This window comes from Phyllopteryx taeniolatus, chromosome 11 (assembly GCF_024500385.1).
Source record: "Phyllopteryx taeniolatus isolate TA_2022b chromosome 11, UOR_Ptae_1.2, whole genome shotgun sequence".
NCBI classification, from domain to species: Eukaryota; Metazoa; Chordata; class Actinopteri; order Syngnathiformes; family Syngnathidae; genus Phyllopteryx; species Phyllopteryx taeniolatus.
The window spans coordinates 15,452,199-15,468,892 of record NC_084512.1 but is presented as its reverse complement, the minus strand read 5'-3'; the positions used below and the strand labels follow the sequence as shown (position 1 = coordinate 15,468,892).

At 40.0% G+C, this 16,694-nt stretch overlaps 1 protein-coding gene across 12 annotated transcripts in view; it reads left to right on the top strand.

Annotated features, from left to right (window-relative positions):
- Window positions 1-16,694, top strand: part of lrrc1 (leucine rich repeat containing 1) — a 42,736-nt gene that overhangs the window by 1,211 nt on the left and 24,831 nt on the right. Inside the window, exon 2 of one of the 12 annotated variants that reach the window (XM_061789276.1) lies at window positions 7,342-7,501. The exons of the other annotated variants lie outside the window; for them this stretch is intronic. The gene's annotated coding sequence lies outside the window, so the exon portion shown is untranslated. The remainder of the gene's footprint in view (window positions 1-7,341; window positions 7,502-16,694) is intronic. 12 annotated transcript variants of the gene reach the window in all.

Below are 16,694 nucleotides of genomic sequence, written 5' to 3'. Positions count from 1 at the left end.
CAGGAAGTACTGTGTAGCTTGTGGTACAATTGGGAAGAGACACATACAAAGTGGGTCAAGGTAATAAAACTGTGATATCCTATCTGGTTGCTGTTTTTTTCCAAGGAAACAGAGGAAAATTCCAGTCAGGCTTTCACAGAGTTTGAAATTGTCTTAACAAGCTGACCTCTCCTTCAATGCGCTGTGCGAAAGCCAAATACTCTATGTGACCCTGATTGACAACCTTGTGTGATAAAACAGAGGCTCTTGTAACTAAACAGAAGGCAAGATAAAGTGTAGGCCCCTGAGAGCCACACATTTGGCCCCATTTGACCCCAGTCCGCTGGATTAAGTTGAATACTACTTAAAGGATTTGCAGTGTTAGGCCTTATTTGACATTATTTACGTGTCGCTATCTACAGTCCTAGAATCTGAACTGGTTTCTGTCTCTGACAACTCGTTTCATTTTGTTAACTTGCATTAGTGCATTCGGTTTTGGCTGCCAAACCAGTTCTGCTGTATCCAGTGCTGGACCCTGACAAGTGGACACAGGATGTAGGCCACTTTGAACTGTCTTCAACTTATGTTTTATTACCTCAGTCTAATGGACGGACATAAATATAAGCAAACCAATAGCTGTGCTGAGGGTGTATTAATGAATTAGGCTGTTAATAAGTCTTCAAATAATTTGTAATGTCCATCCATCCATCTGTTATAGTGCTTGTCCTCATTAGGATCGTGGTTAAACTGGAAACTACAGTTATGTCAGCTGACTTTTGGGCGAGAGGTGAGGTACATCCTGGAGCAGTCGCAAGCCAATCAAGTCAAGTTTATTTGTATAGCCCTCTATCACAAAAGAGTCTCAAATCGCAGTGATTTGTAATGTGTTGAGGGCAAAAAAGCTCCAGTCATTCAGTAAAGTATCATTCCAAGCTCACCTGGGTTGCATGTTTAAGACAACAGGTGATTTGCTGTCAAGCTGCCCTCCATCAAAAGTAAACATTTGCTTGTCTAGTGAAGCATGTAGCATTAGCTGCGGTTACTGCAATTAATACAACTGTGTGTTTACATCCATACAAAATTGATTGCTCGATATGGGTAAAATTAACAACTAATTGATTCTTATTCGATGATAGAATCTGCCCAAATGTTCTGAACTCCTGTTTTAATGCCATTGTTGTATTGCGTAAAAAAATGGTGCCCAGAAGACTGCTCATGGCAGTTGTCTGTGTGGATGTACTGTAACTCCTCTTACATTGGTGTGGACATGTTGGCTCAACACCACCTCTGCTGGTATAAGCCAAGTAGTTGACTCCAATTTTTATCAATTGCTTCAAAACATGATTTAAGCAACAATGAATTCAATTGACCCAATTCTTAGTTTCGGGTGGAGTTTTATTCCTAAAGTACAATAAATATTAGTATGAAAAGCATTTCTATTCTAGGCCAAATGAGGTGGCTCGGGCATGTGGTTAGGATGCCCCCTGGACGCCTCCATGGTGAGGTGATCTGGGCATGTCCCACCGGGAGGAGGTCTGGGTGGTGGCCCAGGACACGCTGGAGGGACTAGGTCTCCCGGCTGGCTTGGGAACACCTCGGGACCCCCCTCCCCCGGAAAAGCTGGGCGGAGTGGCTGGCGAGAGGGAAGTCTGGACTTCCCAGTTTAAGCTGCGTCCCCCGCGACCCATCCCCTAAAAAGTGGAAGAAGATGAAGTTGCAGTAGTTAATGTGTTTAACTAACTAGTTTAGTTTAGTCATTTTGTACTGCTTACTTTGTTGAGGAAGCTAAATAGCTCATTTTAACAGGTATCTTACTTTAAAACACAGTCAGCATTATGACTTCTGTTGCTGACCATACCAGTCGAAGGGAGCATGTTTTCTTATTAAAGAATCGTTGGGCTGAAAAGTACAGGCCAGTGGTGCATTAGATCAACACTGATAAAGTACATTACCAGTGCTTTGTCAAGTGTGAACTAGTACACATTACTTTTATTGCCTGTGAGGATGCTATTGGCAGGTATGCTGTCATTGAGACAGCGTTCACACAACCATGTGACAATGGAATGATGTGTGCGTCCAGGTCAGAAGTATTCTATGCATTTTCAGCATCATGATGGGTTTCTTGGTAGCATGTCCACAAAGAGAAGCGTTTTATCATGCTCGCTGGCATGTCACTAATATCATCAATGCTTGCTGAGTGAATCCTCGTATTAGCTCACTATCCACTTCACTGCTTACTGTCTGCATTTGGCTCTGAGGTGGATAAGTGGATGTGGCCCGGCGCTCACTTTTCGCCCAAAGGAGCTGTTGTTTTGTTCAGATGAAAAATTCATAAGGACATTAAAACCTTAAGCCCTGCACTGACCTCAACATGTGTTATTTTGTTGTTGTACTCGTATAAATGGGTTACAAGGAAATTATTTAATATAGCCAAATACTAAAGTGAGATACTCCATAATACTTTATTCATTAAATAGAGACTGTGTAATTGGTCACAATTTCAATTGCTCTGGCTTATCTAAATCTTATTCAGAAATGAATAAAATGACCATGTCATCTGGCATTTAAACGTTCCTTTGTAAGGTTAATTACCTTCATGTGGTTATGTAGCACTCAATAACTGACTGTGTAATCAGACATTAATGTAAATTTATTTGATTGATTATTCATTTTATAATCACAGCTCAATTCCAAATGCCATATTACACCTCTAGTACATGGATATGGAAAGTCAAGACCCTCTTGTTAGAACACCAGGATTTTCTGATGTAATCAAAGGCATAAAAAAAAAATAATCTGTGGACAACATTGAAGTCCTGGTTGCATACGTGTGCAAAATGGAAACGCATGCATTGTTCAAGCACTTTGCCTATGGATAATGACCACTAAACATACATTCAAATCAACACAAGAATGGATTCAACGGAGGAAAAATTATGTTTGGCCCAGAGCCTGGACCTAAATCTAAATGCGAAATATGTGGGTTGACCTGTAGTGGGCCGGACAGATTTGAAGCGCTTTTGGGAGGCACTGTGTCTACACAATTTGTTTCAATTGAATTGCACAGGTTATGCATGCATCAATCTCTAACCTGTTGAAGCTTATGACTTGTTATTCCATAGGTTTTTGCGTATGACTGGCTCTACATCAGTAAAGTCCCTGCTGATCCCCATTTCAGCCATACCCTTGACAACTGAATTCTGGAAGCCCAAAATATAGAAAGTAAATGAAATGTAGTGCAACATTCTTACAGGAAATCCAAACTTTGTATTTAGAGGTGGATATTTCATGTCTGTCTTTTGTGGCATACAGTAAATCATTAGATATTATCATACTGGTTTGAAAATATCTGACTGACTAAATAACTGTCAAACTGAGGAAACAATTTATGAAGATGATGATGAGGCTGGCTTTTGGAATTCTATTGCCCGTTTGTCCAGTTTTGAAAATGTGTCCTTTGCTCTGTTGGAATTGGATGGCTTTTGGTTGCTTTTAATGTTTTCATTTTAAGCTGTTTTAGTGAAACAACTCACATTGACCTGTGCAAATGCGTGAGTACATATTTCTGCATAATAGCGGGGAGTTCCTTGTGGGCAAGTTTGGCCACTTGGCATCCATCTTGATAACGCCCTCGGAACATTGTTTTGGACCAACTTCATACCTATGTGATTATAGAGTGAACCATTATGTAGCGTTTTTTCAGCAATGTGATGTAACAGTTACACTTATAGTCATGTAGTGGAGCCACTAGAACGAACACAAGGAGTTGCACCACACTAAGGTAATTGGTCTGACGTTTATGATATAATGTCTTTGAGTCATGCATGATCTTTCAATGCCTTGGGATTTCATAATCATAATGTTGTTCATCAACACATTGTCAGTCCTTCCCCTTGAACCAATACGGTTGCTTGAACCATGTTTTTGTTTTAGAATCTTCAGTAGGATAGAAATGTGATAGTGACATGCCTAAATAATCACTTTTTCACAATTGTCCTGTATTTTCAAGCCTTTTTTATTTTATTTTTTACTTTAGCAGTGTCAATACCATGGGTAGGTTTCTATATCAGTTTTAGGCTGGATTTACACTACATGGTTCAAGTGGCACAATTCATATTATGCGTCATCAGGTTTGGACAGTCATGATGGCCCTTGGCCAGTATGGCACTGTGTCGGGCCACCACTTACCTTTACAGACGCTGGCACATCAGGCCAGTACAAATTTGATAAATAAATACAATGAAATCAACACACTCTTGCTTATTACTCCAAATATTTTGAGTTTTATCCACTTAAATTGATCAAGCCAATTTTACCACGCTGCTTTCGCACATTTGTTTTTGCGCATGTCACGTTAGTAATCCTCAATCATTGGCAAAAATAGGGATACACCCCTAGGTTTATTATACAAATGGATTTCGTTGTCGAGGCTGCTTCAGCAACCCACTCCAAGTAAAATTATACAGGCTAAATCTGTGTGAGAAACCACCTTAAAAATTTAATTGGAACATCATGTTTTTGTTGACCTGGAAATCTACTTGAGTAACTTTACTTAAAGTATCACTTAACCTGATATTTCTTGTAATGTGTCATTCTACGAATACAACTGTCATCCATCCATCCATCCATTTTCTGAGCCGCTTCTCCTCACTAGGGTCGCGGGCGTGCTGGAGCCTATCCCAGCTGTCATCGGGCAGGAGGCGGGGTACACCCTGAACTGGTTGCCAGCCAATCGCAGGGCACATACAAACAAACAACCATTTGCACTCACATTCACACCTACGGGCAATTTAGAGTTTTCAATTAACGTGCATGTTTTTGGGATGTGGGAGGAAACCGGAGTGCCCGGAGAAAACCCACGCAGGCACGGGGAGAACATGCAAACTCCACACAGGCGGGAGCAGGGATTGAACCCGGGTCCTCAGAACTGTGAGGCTGACGCTCTAACCAATCGGCCACCGTGCCGCCTACAACTGTCATATCTATCTATATTATTGTATACAGTGTTCCCCCATTTTTCGCGGTGAATGGGGACCAGAACCCCCCGCAAAAGGTGAAAAACCGCAAAGTAGGATTTGCCCCCCACCCACAGGAATTTTCATGGATGTGTATGTGGGTACCAGAATGTTTAAAATATGTAAACTGTATTTATCCTTTACATATTTGAGACAAAGATTACAACAGTACACATATTTACTTAAATCTTAAATTATAAAACCTTATACAGTAATCACAATACAGTACACGTTTCGCTTCCTTATTGAAGGTTATTGAAGCAGTTTTGCGGATGTTTGCTTCCTCTTTCTTTATGTGTACCGCACTGTAGATTCATTTCAGCCATAATGGTGTGCCACAGTTGCATAACTTCTGCCCTCTTTGATCAAATCTAAAAGTTTCACTTTTTCGCTGATGGTCATCATCATCTTCTTCCTCTTGGGCGCCCCGGAGGAAGCTTTCGCAGGGGCACAGTGCTTTGGCGGCATTGTAAGGGCTTCCTTAAAGAATTTAAAAAAATGAGCGCTTAAACAAAAAAAGTTATTGCGAACACAATAGCGTGGACGAGACTGGTGAGACACAACAAGGGAAGATGCTGGGTGAGGCTGCGATGATGCGCAGCCAATCAGGTCACGGGATAAATCCACTCGTGCTCTCATTGGTCGATGTCGCGCAATTACGCGCCTTGTATTAGTGCCCGTACAGTACAGGCATGTACAAAGCCTCTGAGTCAACTCATCTTTGTTTGGCATGCAGGGAAACCGTCTCTCGCGCGCACCAACATGAAACAACGCGTCTTTCCGCAATATGGCTGCCGATATGGCTGTATTTATTTATTTATTTTTTTAAATGAATATTTTGGAAAAACCCGTGAAACACTGAAGCTGCAAAACGTGAACTGCGAAGTGGCGAGGAAACACTGTATTACAATAGCGATATAGTGCCAAGACACTACATTAAATGAATTAAACATCAAAACTGAAATTAAGTGATATTTTGTCACTCAGAACTATTCATAGAGGGGCTTTTCAAAAAGTTGATTCTTATGAGAGCATTAAATTTGGGATTACTTTTTATTCTACTTAATTACAATCAGTGGTACATCTGATCACTTATGTTACAATACAAAATCAAATCACTGGGGTTTGATCTTCCATTCTGCAAGTTTTCCAGTATTTGTGGTTGGGATGCCAAATGTTATTCGATGAGATTTTATACAGCCAGAAGGAAACATTTCATGCAAAACAACTACACAGAAGTAATATTTCTTAAAGACTTAAATAATTCAGTATGAAGACCCTAAATATGAAATAATAATTTAAACTTATCGTGAATATACAGTGCAAGTACCGGCTGTGAGAGGGCCACCACAATTTGGCTCTTGGTGTCCCCGCACTAAAGGACCACCACTCAAAAAGGTTTGATGTCGGACCCTGGTCATGGCATGGCAAGAGATAAAAAGAAATCAGAGATCCTAAAACTGGAATTAGGCCTTTTCCAAATGTTTGTAAAATTTTATATTACCATATTTTCACGACCATAAGGCGCACTTAAGAGTCTTAAATTTTCTTCAAAATGGATGGGGCGCCTTATTATGCGCCGCGCCTTGTGTGTGCTCAGAGTTCCAAAATCTGTAAATGTTGTTGTGGGACTTTAATGAGTGCTCCGCTTGACTGACTGGGAGCATTTCCTGCCGACACGCTGCTTATATAGAGGAAGGCGGACGTGACTGAGGACAGCATGCGGACCTAAAGGAGGAAGAGTGCGCGTGACAGAGGAGGCTAAAGACATGCCCCCAGTAGGTATATAGTTCCGGTATGTGCATCGGTTTGGCTAAGGAGCCCCGAAAAGGGCACCTACGAAGAGACACGCTTACGAAGCACAGTTTAAACTGCAAGCTTTTAGTTACGCGGAGGAACATGGGAATCGAGCAGCCGCGAGAGAATTCAAGATCAAGGAATCCATGGTTCGCAAGTGGAGGAAGCAGGAAAACGGGATTCGCCAAGTCAAGAAGACGAAGCTGAGTTTCCGCGGAAACAAGGCGAGGTGGCCCGAGTTGGAAGACCAACTCGAGCAATGGATTAATGAGCAAATAACAGCCGGGAGAAGCGTCTCTACATTCACCATTCGGCTGAGTGCAATAACTCGGAGCTTGCAATCATTCCGGGAGACTTGACGAAGAAACTCCAACTGCTGGACATCTGTGTAAACCGAGCGTTCAAAGTGAAGTTGCGTGGGAACCATGGATGACAGATGGCGAACACAGCTTTACTAAGACTAGGAGGCAGCGCCGGGCGACTTACGCCACAATTTGTGAATGGATTGTGGACGCTTGAGCTCACGTGTCTGCTTGCACTGTTGTTCAAGCTTTCGTAAAAGCCGGCATCATTTCTGAGGAGCCACAAGGCAACGAGACTGACTCCGACAATGACGAGAGGGATCTGGCATGCTTGATGGAGAACTTGCCCAGGACTGACTTGATGAGGACTTTGATGGATTTGTGGATGAGGATCGATCAAAAAATAACGTGAGTACATTGTTAAATACTTCAATAAAGTACAACCGAACTCAGTTTTGCTCCCGCTGTTTTTTAATAACATTGTTTTAGCGTGCATGCATGCTTCCGTATGTTTTAAGCTAGCGTATGTTTTACCATGCCTGCGCCCAATAATACGGTCCGCCTTATGTACATGTTAAATACAGAAATAGACCCCATAACTGAGACTGCACCTTTTAATACGGTGCGCCTTATGGTCGTGAAAATACGGTAATCTAATATCTACAAACGCAAGTATGCTGTAAACAGTTTCATTTTTAAGCACCTTTTGAGGCCCTAAAAGACACTGTACAGCAATCAAACAATAATAACAGACTTTACAAAATAATAAAATAAATAAAAATACAGGATCGTGTATTAAGAGTGAGTAGGCGATACTGAACAAGGTATATTTTAATTTTGGATTTGAAGGTAATGAGAGAGTCTGAATTTTGGAGGTCAGCTGGCAGAGAGTTCCAGAGCAGAGCGGCTGGAAGCTCTGCTCCCCATGATGCTGAGGGGGGCAGGGGGAACAGTCAGGAGGAGGAGGAGGAGGACCTGATTGTGCAGACCAGGTTGGTGATGTGGAGGAGGTCAGACAAATATGGAGGGGTGATGTTGTGAATGGCCATGAATGTGAAAAGGAGTTTGAGTTGAATCCTCTCTTTGACCGGGAGCCAGTGAAGTTCCTGGAGGATGGGGTTAATATGATGGAAAGAGGATGTTTTGGTGATGGCATGTGCAGCAGAGTTCGGGACCAGTTGAAGCTTATGGAGGGACTTGTGTGGGAGACCAAAGAGGAGAGAGTTGCAATAGTCAATACGGGAGGTGACAAGACTAAACCAGGATAGAGGCAGATGGGAGGTGAGGGTGGGGCAGAGTCGGTTGATATTACGCAGGTAGAAGTAAGCTGACCGGGTTATGTTATTGACGTCCGAATGGAATGAAAGTGTGCCGTGCTGTCGAGGATGACACCCAGACTCTTAACTCTCTGAAGGGAAGGGGAGACTAGGAGTGACCTACTTGGATCGAAAAGCTGTCAACTTTGGATAATTTAGACATGGTGCCAATTAGGAAAATGTCAGTTTTATCGCTGTTTAATTTCAGAGAATTCAAGAATTCTTGTCGTTCCTGACAAAATATGTCGGGCCCGATCTGGGAAATCGGCTGCGATAGCTAATTTGGCCAATATTGGGGCTAAAATCCTGTAGTCTGATCTAGGCATTACAGACACTCCTGTGTCGTTTTTGGCAAAGTTTATCATTGCCCAACAGTGTCCTTCTGCAATAAATGTCCGTGTGACAAGTTTCGGTGGCAGAAACTTTTTTTTTTTTTTTTTTTTTGAGGTAATAATTTTGTGTCGACCTACTTTTGAATTCGACTTAGCAGAGTTATTAGAATTTAGTTTATAGTCTGTTTATAGTCATTGCGTTGCTGTTCTCCACTCAACTCTAATTGGTTTGAATACCCGTTTATTTTTAAACTATTTCAAGCCTCCCTTATATGCAGAACATTTTTAACAACCTTAGTAATGGTTGTGCAGCCATATGTTGCCTGTTTCTCATCCCAAATAGACTGTGCTGAAGTACATTTTAATCATTGATTTAGGATTTCAAAGGTTAAACTCTTGATTCACCCTCTTTGGGTTTTAGTGTTGCACACCATTTTTTTTTTTATTTCTTAAATTGTTTTTTTTTTTTTTTGGATGGGTGTGGAGCCGATTGATTAACAGGAAGAACAAGTTTGAACTTGCCAACGTGCACTTTCCGTCAGCTTCGTCGTTAAGGAGATTAGAACGCCACTATAAAAGCACTCTTCTTTTGAGATGCATGTTTTGCTGAAGAGGTTATCAATTTGCTATTATTTGTTTGTGATTGTTGTCTGTCATAAGTTGAATGTCTGACAATGCTGCGGAAGGAACACATGCTGATTCAGTAAAGTGCATAGGAACAAGTCTTGAGGGCATCCTTGATGGTATTGTCAATTTGAGATGTGTAGCTTTGGTTGCATAAAATGCAAGTTATAAAGTTGTAAATATCAGTATTTTTCCTTTTGCAGAAGGCAAGTGTTTTTTTTTTTAAATAGACTTACTCGTGCAGCAGGTTTAGGGTGGAGTCAAGACTGGTGCTGTTAGTGTTATTAACACACAGTTAAATTCTGTTCTCTGTCCCGGCTACAGATTACAGTTGACAACAATGTCTTATTTGAAACTCCTTGTTACATAGTAATCAGACATCTGTTCTGTCTGGAAAGATGTAGTGTATAATTTTTTAAAATCTCTTTTTCAGACTCATATAATTTGTAGTGTCACAAGTTCATCACAGCCTTACAAAAACAATTGGGCACTTCTATGCAAATAAACATTTCAAGTGTTTTTAGCAGCTCTTCCACAATGTTGACTCAATATTGTTTTGTCTTAATAAAGTCACAGATGTTATTTTTTCAGAATTGTAACATAGTACTGTTTATTGTATCTGCTTCCAAGTTGCAGCAGCCAGCCAGAAAAGAGCTGATAACTTTGGCCATGGATCAACTCAGTGTCAAATGTTTTCATTACAAATGCAAAATGGCATTCCGACATTACTCTCTATTTATTGCACAATTTTCTTTCTTTGCTTTAAAGAGAAGATTGCTTTGGTTTGTTGGTAGTTGGAAGTTTCTGGCTTTTACCAGTCAAACTGTAATACAGTAGCTTAAAATAAGGATGCATGAGTTATACGATACTGGCCTTATTTCAAGGTATTGGGTATGCATGAAGGCTGCTGATACCACCCTTTACTTAAGGCCAAAAAATCTGACACCGAATAATGCTTGGATCAGACTACAAGACAAATTTGGTCTTTCACGATTACACTATGTCAGACTGCTGCCATAAAATCTTGCCGCATCTCAGTCAGACAGTGGCAACTCTACACAACGTGTATTCTGATACCACCGTATCACGTCTTTTACGATCACTGGGCTATATCTTGTCAAATCAAACACTGTTGGGGAGGCGTGACCAGAAAAGGTGTCACAATTCACTAGGGATGTTCCGATCCAATGTTTTCACTTCCGATGTGATACCGATATTGCAGCCTTGACTTTTGTCCGATAACCGATATCGGTCCGATCTGATATCAGCAAAAAGCATACATACTTTACTTATTTTATAGTATGGAATGTGAGAAAAGGCTTGATCAAGTGATATTACTCAAACAGGGAAAACAATCAGCAAGAGTATGTATGACAAAAACTGACACATTTATTAATAACCAATGGGTTACATGAAGTAAATTTAAAAATAAGAATGTAGTACAATAGAATAATATAAATAAATATATGAGGAGATCCTGAAAAATAACTTAACAAAAACATATTTAAATTATATTTTAAAATATATATTTAAATTGCAACATAACTACTGTTTAACTTAAGCATAACCATATTCTACATATGAATAGATTAAATGAAAAATAAATTATAAATCCATAAAAAATAATCTCGATAAATAATAAAAATTATACTGCAAAAGTGTGATACACACAATGAGACACACTTGCGGTAACAAAGAGTAAAAGCCACGGTCGAATAATGTTGTTATAACTCGTTTTTCGCAGTTTGAAGAATATATGCCGCAGAGTATTGTTATATTGCCTGTTTGTATGTGGTTATTCACCTTTTGTGTACTGATATTATTTTGACAGATATTAGTGCCGCGAGTTCAATGCAAATTTTTGTTAGCTCATCAATGGTGTTTTTCATTCATTGTGTGTTACCCTTGAGCTAGTGATTTTTCTGAACAAAAAAGTCCGTGATGTATTTGAACATTCAAAAGATGTAATTATTTTGTTACGTGAGTTTAGTTTTACACCAAACTTCAACTGGAGTGTCAATAAATGACTTTAAGCAAGCAACATTCACTCTTCTTGCCACTATGTTAGCACCTTAGCATTCTGATGTTGTAATCACTTGCACTCTTGTTTGAAATGTCACAGCGATTTAACTGAGAAAAGGAGATTAGTCTTGCAACCTCTTCTGATGATTGAGTCATCGACGTTTAGTAGGCCACCCATCAAAAGGTATTAATATGATATTAAATTAATATCTGTTGGATGGCAAGATAAGGTAACAATGTTGTTTTTGTTCCTGAATATCAGTCAGCACAATGTTCAACAAAATTGTAGAAGAAAGTAAAGCTTCAGCCATGCACACCCCCACTATGAGATAACTCCACAGGGGAGCATTATTCTGCTCAATACAACACTGGAGTGAAAACCTTCAGTCAGAGATTCTTCCATTCCCTGCAAAAATATAAAAAAATTATTAATACATTAATAATTGTTCACATAGTCGATCAAGGCCATTCCTAGGTGAGACAAAATATCTATACGACAAATGATCGCGTCACTATGGCTTTAAGTCTGGGCTTCCCTGCTAAAGCTACTACCCCCGCGACCCGACCTCAGCTAAGCGAAATTAAATCTATCGATGGATGGACTATTGCTTGTGATAAATTATCAACACTCTAAGTTAAATATCAATATTTTTGTATGCAGATGGTCAAAAGTAATTCCACTGTTTTTCATCTCTTTATGGGTCGGTACTGTACTTCTTGTCTCCTGGAGGTGGTGCTCCTTAATTGAAATGCCATCAACATGAAGTGTTGAAATCAAGATTTTAGTATGTCTTTCATGGATAACATAGAATACAAAGAATATATCTTAAGATATTGACATGCATCATGGTTGTTTTTTTATATGATACCTACTCTGTGATTTTCACCAATACTCACTGTCATAAACACGCATCTTAGACACACCTGTTTTGTCCTTCAAACATGCATTTATTCACTGAGGAATTACAATTCTCTCTCCTTGAGTAAGGAGTCAGGACAATACAAAAAGACCAAACTGTCTCGTTTGTCAGAAACCATTACCGTGGGCGAGACTGCTGGCTCTAGTGAGCTGTATCAAGTATGTGCATGTATTAACTACATTTGCCTGCCAGTTGGCTTCCTCTCCGTGCAAGTCGATTCTAGCTCTTAATTAGTTTCGGTTTCTGTATATTTCTTTCTTGATGCATACATTTTTGCTTTGGAAAGAAAAATGCAATGCAAAACAGACAGATTTAGGTTTGTCTTCTGTAGGGAATGGAGTTCTTCAGTGGAGCCATTTTAGGCGAATGGTTGATTTGATACATGGAAGAACAAGATGTTTTCACAGAGGTTTGCATTGACAACAGGAACTAGAATAATTTTGTTCAATTTGGCTGCACGGTGGCCGACTGGTTAGAGCGTCTGCCTCACAGTTCTGAGGAGCGGGGTTCAATGTGGAGTTTGCATGTTCTCCCCAGATTCTGCGTGGGTTTTCTCCAGGCACTCCGGTTTCCTCCCACATCCCAAAAACATGCATGGTAGGTTGACAACTCTACATTGCCCGTAGGTGGGAATGTGAGTGCGAATTGTTGTTTGTTTGTATGTGACCTGCGATCGGCTGGCAACCAGTTTAGGGTGTACCCCGCCTCCTGCCCGATGATGGCTCCAGCACGCCCGCGACCCGAGTGAGAGGAGAAGCGGCTGAGAAAATGGATGGATCGATGGATGTGTTCAATTTCATGCAAACCGGCTGGACCGGTAATTTTCATCAGTTGTAGACTTCTTTTTCTTTCATTTTCCACTTAATCCTCTTCAGGGATGGCCACAGCAAAACATACGCTTCCATCATCCTCTTCCAGCCCTGTTCTCACTCCAGCTATCTGCAGACCTGACCTCACCACATCCGTAAATCTCCTCTTTGGGCTTTCTAAAGGCATCAATCACAAACATTCTTGCAAATCAACAGAAGGATCTTCCTGATGACATTACAGCACTTAATTCATCATCCAGTTATGGGTCGCTACGTTGGTAGAGCGGGTCAAGGGTTGGCAGTTTGAATCCTGGCTCTGATTGTCCACTGCTGAAGTGTCCTAGGGCAAGACACTGAATCCTTAATTGCCTTCAGGTCGGGAATGTAAATAAGAACCTGTTCTCAATTGCTTTACCTGGTTAAACAAAGGAAATGAATATATTTAACTTGTTCGGGGTCACGGGGAGCTGGAGCCTATCCCAGACGACAATCTGGATTATCTGTCTGGCAGTCAATCACCGGTCACATTAGAGACCCACTCACCCAGTTGAGTTCTTAATAGATGGCTGTACAGGCCAAGTTGTGACCAACGCAGGTCACAAATTGGCCTGTATAGTAATCTAAGAACTGTTCTCATACTCTACGGTACTCTTTTCTACACTACATACTGTATAGAGACAGAAAACCATTCACACTGTCACAGAGTGGAAACTGAACTCAATTGCACCGAAGTCAGGTTTGAGTATACTACAACTTCTGTAGGGTGAGCTGGATCGAAACTGCCTTGTATCTAAAGGCAGACCAAGATGTAGCATGAGAGCTAACTCTACAGCTGATGACTTGAATTACAACTGGCAGCCTAAGGCCTGGTTCACACAAATATTTTTACACTCTTAAAATATTTTTTTATTTGCGACACATAAAGATGAAAAATCCGGCATGCAACAGTTTTTGGTTGTTGTGTGTGGTGTGCTCCAAGAATCTCAACTCAGGATATCCCAATCACATTTTTTTTAACCCGAGTCTTTGATTTTAAGTATCTCCAGATACAGCGTCCCGATCTGATACATATAACTAGCAAAACTAAACTTCTAATATTTAAAAGAACAACAAACAAATAAATTAGGAGCAAGTGAAATAATATAAAAAAATCGAAAATATAAAGCTTTAAATTGAGCAAATAAAAATAATTTTGGTAATCCTAATTGACCTAAAACAGGAAAATTTCAGTCTGATTTCATGTCAGACAGTCAAGGGGGAAAATTAATGTATCTGATACTAATGCTGTGCGGGCCTTGGCCTCTTAGGGGCAGTGCGGTGCGATGCATGCTTGGAGCTACATGTTTGTACTAAAAAAAAAAAAAGAATAGAAGAAGAATATAGCGATTAGAACATTAACTAGTTTTCAAAGATTAGTCAGAATATATGCCTGTGAGTATTGTTATATTACCTGCCTGTATGTTTTACTATGGAGTTTGTGTATAAATATTAATTATTTGAAGGTAAATCCCACCCGTCATTGAATGGCAATTGTAGCTACCCCGTCAATGGGGGTCTCCAGCTCGCGATTTCTAAAACAATCATGTGTGTCTTGGATTTAAATATATAGTGTGTGTAATTCTTTTTGATCAGTGATCGGATCGGGACATCCCTAATCGCAATACAGCAGACCGTGCACACAAAAGCTGTGTCCGAAATCATTCACTCACTCCCTACTCCCTACCCCCCATGTTAGGGTTGTACTATATAGTGAGTGCATTCATAAAAGCTTTCGGACACTCTATGGTGCTCTGTTTATGATGTCACAGTTGTTGCACATTAACAACGTAGATTGTTGGGGTAGGTAAAAAAAAAAAAAAAAAAAAGCACATTATTAAAACAAGATGGTTTAACTGTACATTGCAATAAAAATGCCAACAAATGAAGCTTTGTTGGAAAGTTACTTACATTTATATGAAAAATTCACTACCGTCTGCGATCCATCAACTCCCGTCATTCTTTCGCTGAAGATGCAATGCATTATGGTATATCACGACTCTGTTAATGGCCATCAGTTATTAGCTACTTTTTGCAATGGTTTGCGGAAAATTTTGAGTGCACTATATATAATTTGATCACTAATTATTCCGGACACCACTACAAAATGGCGTAACCACTATATGGTGCACTAGTCAGTGGTCAGGGAGTGATTTCGGACACAGCCAAAGATTCTATAGCACCAGCAATCTCGAAGTCTTGTGTGGTCACATGTAATGTCACAAAAACGAAGAAGAAGAAACACTTCCGGATATGCACTGATGTTTCCAGAGTGTTCCCAAAAGTTGCTGGAGCCAAGAGCCCTGTAAAATGGCGATATTCTAAAAAAAAAACGACTTGCTTTGGAAAATACTGCTTGCTCTCCGGGGAACCCACTTTTATACATAAAATGACATCGGGTAAGACATTTTTGTTTTCATTTATGGTCGCTTCCATGTTTGTCAGTCTTGGGTGCTTCTTGATTGGCTATATTCTCTTTCACGTCACCATTCTCAGCGTCATGACTCTGGAGAAGTCGGCGTTCCCCACACATATGAAGAGTTTTGGTTGTAAATATTGAATTGTTCATTATTGAAGATTGTCGGCCCTGACCTGTTTCAGACCCTAAAATGGTGACAAATCCACATCAGAGCTAAGAACAATCTTATAGGATAATGTTATAAGAGGTAAGATTGTCTGGCATTTGACGTGCTTGGTTGGGAAGGGACAAAATCGGCACAAAAACAGGCTGATTGTCTTTGTGTGTACTGTGCCTAAGGCTACACAGTTGGATCTTATCTAATACTGTAGATCAATCCCAGCATTTGAATTATGCGTAAACAGGTCTATAAGAAGTGTTTAAATGTTATCAGAATCAAGTTGTGAAGTTGAAAAAATAAAGTTGTTACAAAAATAAAGTCTTAAGTTATATTATCAGAATTAAGTTGTAACCTCACAATGTACAATTTTTTTGAGGAAAAATGTTACAGTGAGTAAAAAGTTTCAAGGTTAAGAGAAAAAAAAAAAATCAAAAAGCTACGAGAACAAAGTGTATTATTCTCTCTCTCGCTCTTTTGCACGTGCGCACACACAAAATTAACAGTTATGCCACGGCGGGTATTATAGATAAAAAAAACATGGCTTAGAGTTAGAAGAGTCTTAGGCGGCGACTGTGAGTTCCCGCCTGGCAATAAATATGCTTCCTGTCCTGATACAGACCTCCTCCAAGTTGTGTTACACCCTATTATATCCTGTCAGGTTCAGTTGCGTGTCATGTCATGTGTTGACCTGTCACCTTTTCCCATCCCATCCCCCCATGTCGTTTAATGACCATTCCAGTTGGTCTGAAACGGGGCTGCCGTGGCCGCTGGGAACATACTGCAGTGTAAACAGAAGCTTTTTCAAAATGTTTTAATTTTTTAATTTTTTGTCGTATTTTAACTTATGGCAATCAAGATTTCCAACAACAATTCTCAAATCCCTCAGAATTTCGTCTTTATTCTCGTAATATTAAAAAAAAAAAAAATAAGAACGTCAACTTCATTGTCATATTTCTTTTTCGT